Source organism: Leucopleurus acutus, assembly GCF_964270905.1.
Source record: "Leucopleurus acutus genome assembly, contig: HAP1_SCAFFOLD_479, whole genome shotgun sequence".
Classification (NCBI taxonomy): domain Eukaryota; kingdom Metazoa; phylum Chordata; class Mammalia; order Artiodactyla; family Delphinidae; genus Leucopleurus; species Leucopleurus acutus.
The window spans coordinates 139,679-145,678 of record NW_028138894.1 but is presented as its reverse complement, the minus strand read 5'-3'; the positions used below and the strand labels follow the sequence as shown (position 1 = coordinate 145,678).

The following is a 6,000-nucleotide window of genomic DNA, read 5'->3' as shown; positions in this document are numbered from 1 at the left end:
ACTTTTGTTTGGATCAGTCAGCAAACGCGTTTTCGAAACCCCAAATTCTCCACACCTCCTACCTTTCGCGCCGTCCTAGTCTTGAAGTTTCCACCACAGCTCCTCAAGCCGGGTCCCCTTGGGAGGCGGGGCTGCGTGCTGGCGCACAGGGCGTGCGCTGACGTCCTCGAGCCCCGCCCCCAAGGGCCCGCCCGGACGTTTAAACCGCCGCGCCGCGTCTCGCGGGGCGTTGAGGCCGGCGCCAACAGCCGGCGATGCGGGGTCACGGGGTCGTGGCATGGAGGGGGCCGGCGTAGCTGGGGCCCGTGGCCCTGCATCTTCCGCCTGCTACGTGGGTCCTGCCCACGCTGCGGCGCCGCAACCGCCGGGCGGTGGGCGCCCGAGGGGCCGGGAGGCGAGCATGGACCGCCAGGCGGCTGTGGGCATCGTGTCCGCAGCCAGCGTCCCCGAGGCCACGCTCCGGCCATGATCACTCGGTGAACTTGCGCCGCGACAGCGTGGCCGACTTCTGGCGCTGTGAGGAGCTGTGTGCGCTGCAGGACTCGCTGCCTCTGCCCGCCGTTCGCGCTTCCCTGCGGGAGGGCTGCTGGACTTCAACGCCGACCGCCTCCGTGGGGTTGACTGGACGCCGCTCTTGAGCACCCTCTGCCCGTGATCTGTATCCAGAGTTTCTTCCCGCCACGGCTTGGCGAGACAGGTTTGTAGTTCCCGCTTCCAGGGGCCCTCATGTGGGCGCTGAGAAGCGGGGTTTTAGATGGTGCAAGGTGGAGGGTGGGCACTAGAACCGGTGTCCAGTGCCCGGGTGTGCGTGCACTAGACGGGGCGTGCGGCTTAGGACCCCTGCCAGCTCGGTGACCCCGGCCGAGTGCTTTAAGGCTTCTAGGTCTCAGTGTTCTCATCTGTAGCATGGGCTTAACAGGACCCACTCTCTGTGGAGGTTACAAGGTCTCACTCTGTTAATGCTTGTAGACTCTACAATGTAGAACACTTAGCACAGTTTGGAGCGTCGTTAATGGTTGCACAGATGTTACCTGGTGTGTTGAATGACTTTGCCTGGTACAGAACAAAGCGATTAGGAAATTGATATATCCCAGCTTCATTTCCTTTCCATTCAAACAGGGCTCAGGAAAAAGAAATTTTTTTCAATAGTATCCTATAGTGGAAAGAGCACCAGTGTGAAGGCAGCTTAGGGTTTGAATTCCAGGGCTTATGCTCTCTGTGGCCTGGGCAGGTTTCTTTTGCGCTACAATCCCCACACTTGTAAAATGACATTAAAAACCACTCTTTCTGTGGGTTCTTAGAATTAATTAAGCAGGTTATGTGTGTAAAGTATCCTGGTACTTGAATGAGTTGTCAGAACCAAGGGCTGCTGGAGACGACGCTTCTGCCCTAGGTAAGCTCCCCTTCTACTGGGTGGCAAGTAAACACAAGCACAGTAGTCAGTGTTCTGGAAGAAGTGAGTTCTGGTGCTACAAAGCATAGAATCTCTTTTTTCTTTAATTTAATTTTTATTTTATATTGGAGTATAGTTGATTTACAATATTGTGTTAGTTTCAGGTGTACAGCAAAGTGATTCAGTTATACATATATCCATTCCTTTTCAGATTCTTTTCCCGTACAGTTTGTTACAGGATACGGAGTAGAGTTCCCTGTGCTATGCAGTAGGTCCTTGTTGATTATCTATTTTATATATAGTCGTGTGTATATGTTATTCCCAAACTCCTAATGTATCCCTCCCCGCCATCTTTCCCCTTTGCAGAGCACAGAATCTTGGAAGGGAAAGTTCAGGGTAGGCTCTTGGAGGAGGTGCCATCCTTTCTAAGGATATGTAGAAGCTCCTGGGGTGGCAGGAGGGAGCAGTGTGTGTCAAAGTTTGAGAAATATAAAAAAATATGGCAAAACTCAGGTACAGGACTGGAACTCAGGGTTTGGGAAAGCAATGAGAGTCGATACTGGAAACCTAGTGGGGCCCCACAGAAAGGGGCCTTGTTTGTCATGTCAGGAGTTTGGATGTTTATCCTGAAGGCTGTGGGAAACACCAAAGAACAGTGAAATGGAATTCTGGTTTAGAGGCTCACTGGGACCTCCATGTGGAAGGCAGTTGATTGGGTGCAGCGTGAATTGTAATCAAAGGGTCCCACTTAAGTTATAAAAGGTGGGACTGGATTTTGCAGATCTGAGAGAGAATGGGTGAGGCCTGGTGACCAGTTAGAAAAGGGAGGGCAGCAAGTGTGGGTGACAGTTTACAGCTGCATCTTTTTGTGAGATATAGAGCACAGTAGCGAGGGATTGGAGGTGGGGAGAGGATCTTACTTGATCTTCAGTGCTTTAGAGGGGCCTGGTAGAGGGGCCAGGTCTGGGCCCAAGATACAGATCTGGGCTTTCTGGAAGGACAGGTGTTTGAAGGCATGGGAGAGACTTAGGTTATCCACAAGAACATCCAAAGAGTCATAGGTCTGAGAGTTTTTTAAGTGGGTATATTTGAGGATGTTTATAAGCTGAGAGAAAGTAGCCAGCAGAGGAAGGGTGTGAAGATCTAGGAAAGGAAATGATCGTTTGTTTTCGAAAAGCTGAATACTTATCGTGTGCCTGGCCCTTTACTAGGATCTGGGGTTCACACCATCTGTTCTCTCTCCTGCAAAGACAGTTCAAGTCATCCCCTGGTGAACAGAAGTCAGATTATTCTTTGCATCCCATTCAGGTGTAAGAACTGTTCTGTACCTCTGAAGGGACTTTACTTAAGCAGAGTAATAAGTTAGAAATCAAAAGAAATTAGAGCTGGAAGGGACCTTAAAGGCCACTGTACTTAATTTTGCCACATATTTTACATTGAATGTAACAAAAATTTATTGTTGAGCCCATTCTCTTCAGAGTTCCTTCACTGAACTTCCTTTATGTCTTGCATCCAGTGGGGCTAGCTTGTAGATTTTGGCCTCCTCTTAAATTTGCTTCTTCATCCATATTACATTTTGCCCAGACTATGGCAGAAACTCCTGGGTGGTTTCGCAGCTCCTAGGCTTAGCTCCTCTAAGTTCATCTGCCTACTCGGGTTCAGTGATCTTGTAACATAAAAAGCTATGCTTAAAATAATGCTGCTAATGGCTTGCCCACACAGAGTTAGTGCATACTAGCCACGCAGCGTTTGCCCTGACTAGAGGCGTGTAGTCTGAACTGTGCTGGGCCAAGCCTCATGGGGCTCTTTTTTTTTTTTTTTTTTGCGGTACGCGGGCCTCTCACTGTTGTGGCCTCTCCCGTTGCGGAGCATAGGCTCCGCACGCGCAGGCTCAGCGGCCATGGCTCACGGACCTAGCCGCTCCGTGGCATGGGGGATCTTCCTGGACCGGGGCACGAACCCGTGTCCCCTGCATCGGCAGGCGGACTCTCAACCACTGCGCCACCAGGGAAGCCCCGTCATGGCGTTCTTTGGCCCTGAGGAAGGGGAACTTTCTGGGATCACTCCCTTTGTCTAATTGGTCCTTCAGCAGCGGGGCGCCTTTTTCTAATCAGCGGAGGCACCCTTACTCAGCTAGTGGTAGTCCCAGGCCTCGTCACCTGTGGGATAAAAGCCATGCTCTCTCCCAGGCTTGCTTCTGCCAGCATCTCTATTTTCCTTTGTGTCTCTTCTCACACTTGGACCCCTGGCCTTTAGTCGTCCCCACCTGAAGTATTTACAGTGCCCAGCAGGAGTCAGGCTTGAGTGTCTTTTCACAGATGTTCCCTCTGCAGTTAATGCACCTCCTACTCCAACTCTGCATAGCCTCATCTTTCTAGATTCTACTTCAGGGTTCTCATGAAGCTGTCACTTAGATATAACTTTTTGCCTCCATAGGCACCTCTGTGCATAAAGGTTATGTTTATTTATCTCATGTGATTGAAATTTTGAGTTTATACATCTTCCTCCTTAATGAAGGCTTTAAGGGCAGGAGTCGTTTCTAATCCTTAGCACAGAGCAGATGCTTTTTTTCTTTTTATTTAGGTGCTTTTTAATGATGATAAAATGTATGGTTTAAACCACTCATTTTACAATATTTTTGCTTTAGGTTGTGACAGAAATGAAGTTTACAGAAGTCGTGTTCCTGCGGTAAGAAATAAAGATGTGACCTTCCAGTTGTGTAAAGCTCATGAAGGCTGTATAAGTGCATCGGGTGCGCTAAGGAGCCTGGAGCTAAGTGGGCTAGTTCTGAGAGAGAGAGACTTAACTATGTTAACAAAAGTAAGCCTTCATTGTGTCCTGCCAACCTTTGATAGTTGCTTTTGGGGCAAACTAAAGCAATAAAATTTTAAACTGTTCCTCCCCATTAAAGGGATTGAATATTTGGCCACTTTGGTGAACCTGTGTCTTGCGAATTGTCCAGTTGGAGACGGAGGTTTCGAAAGTGAGTTTCAGTCTTGTTTAAGTCTCTTCCCATCGGACTGGTCTCGTGATTTCCTACACACCATGTCTGTCTACCTTTTCCTGTCTACCTTTTCTTGGTGTTGTGCATGCGTGGATTGTCTCCTGTACCTGCTCAAACCTTGGTCCATTTTCATTTGTACCATGGAAGTTTGTCATGCTGGATACTGTCAGAATTAATCTTACTTAAGTTTGTGTTAAGCCACAAACCACACGTTTTATATATTTCCTGTTTTTTGTGTTTCTTTATATTTTTATGGTTTCTCTTCAAGAAATATTATGGGACGGGAAATAGCAAGATGTAAAGAGCAAAAAAGTCATCATTCTCTTTAAATTGTTAGAACATCTATCTGCAATCATAATTATAATGCACTGTGGTATGTGTTCAAATAGGAAATATATGTAACGTCCCGTAGGAGCAGCAAACTCAGTGGTGTTGGTGAGGGTGTATGATGGACCTAATCACAAAGCAGGTGATTCTTGATTGGGGTCCTGAAACATTAGTGTACATTCCCTGTATCCATTAGTGGTCTGAAGGGGTAAGGAAGCCTGCCTTTCAATTTGAGGAAACAAAGGGTTTGAGGTCCTCCCTCTTCTATTGCTCTAGTATACTGCATAGCAGCTAATAAAATACTGGGTTTATAGTTGACATTTAAATCGCTGATTGATCATCAAGGTTGGCATGTATCATTGGAACTGAAAATCGGAAGAGTCTTATGCTTTTTAGGTTTTTCTTTTTTTTCCTTTGTCTCAAAAGTATGTAGTACTTTACTGAGTGGTTGGTAAGAAAGTTTGCAGTATCCAGTGTATTCAGTTTTAGTACTAACTAGAATTAAACTGTTGCTATAAACTGGAATAACTTTGTTACTGACAAGCTTTAGAATGCATCAGTTCATCAATTACCTGTTTGGGAAGATTGTAGTTAATGATTTTAAGAATGTGGCTGTAAACCTCCAATTGACTCAAGAAAAGCAAATAAGTCAAGATTGACAAACGTATAGGCTCTTCATCTTACTGTGTGTGTGGGTTTTTTTTTTCCTTTTAGTTATTTGGCAAGGTGTAAAGAACTCTATCACTCTTAAGACAGTAAACTTCACGGGGTATAATCTGACATGGCAGGGAGCAGATTACGTGGCCAGGATCTTAAAGGTGATTTTATGTTTAAACTTTCATGAAAACATATGTGATTGAAGCACATTAATACATTGACACAGATGGCAGTTAATTTTTGTCTTTTGATACCTGTGAGTGCATCTTTCGTTTTGTTGAAAGAATAAGACCAGTTTTCAGTTTGGGATTCTACCATTTAGTAAAGATAGTCCACTTAATTTTAGAAATAGGAGATTTAATATATAATACATAATAATACTTCTATGTATTTTTAGTTACTGAAAACATTGATTGTGATGCTGTGAAGAAACTATTATAGTTTATAATAGTCTTCAAGATTTAATTTAGTCTTCAAGACTAAATTATAGTCTTCAAGATTTAAATGAATCAAGTGTCTATTAGCTGCTGTAGTTTATAAACTAATAAACATCACTACATCGGCAACTTGTAAATACAGTTTTTAAACTAATGCCTTAACAACTTTACAGTGGTTATAA

At 45.5% G+C, this 6,000-nt stretch overlaps 1 pseudogene across 1 annotated transcript in view; it reads left to right on the top strand.

Moving 5' to 3' along the window:
- The first annotated feature begins 277 nt into the window (after positions 1–277).
- The window catches only part of LOC309978963 (centrosomal protein of 78 kDa-like), a 29,833-nt pseudogene continuing 24,110 nt past the window's right edge, over positions 278–6,000 (top strand). Inside the window, exons 1-5 of the transcript in view lie at positions 278–394; positions 438–697; positions 4,041–4,213; positions 4,305–4,376; positions 5,439–5,542. The product of the transcript in view is annotated as a centrosomal protein of 78 kDa-like (transcript). The remainder of the gene's footprint in view (positions 395–437; positions 698–4,040; positions 4,214–4,304; positions 4,377–5,438; positions 5,543–6,000) is intronic.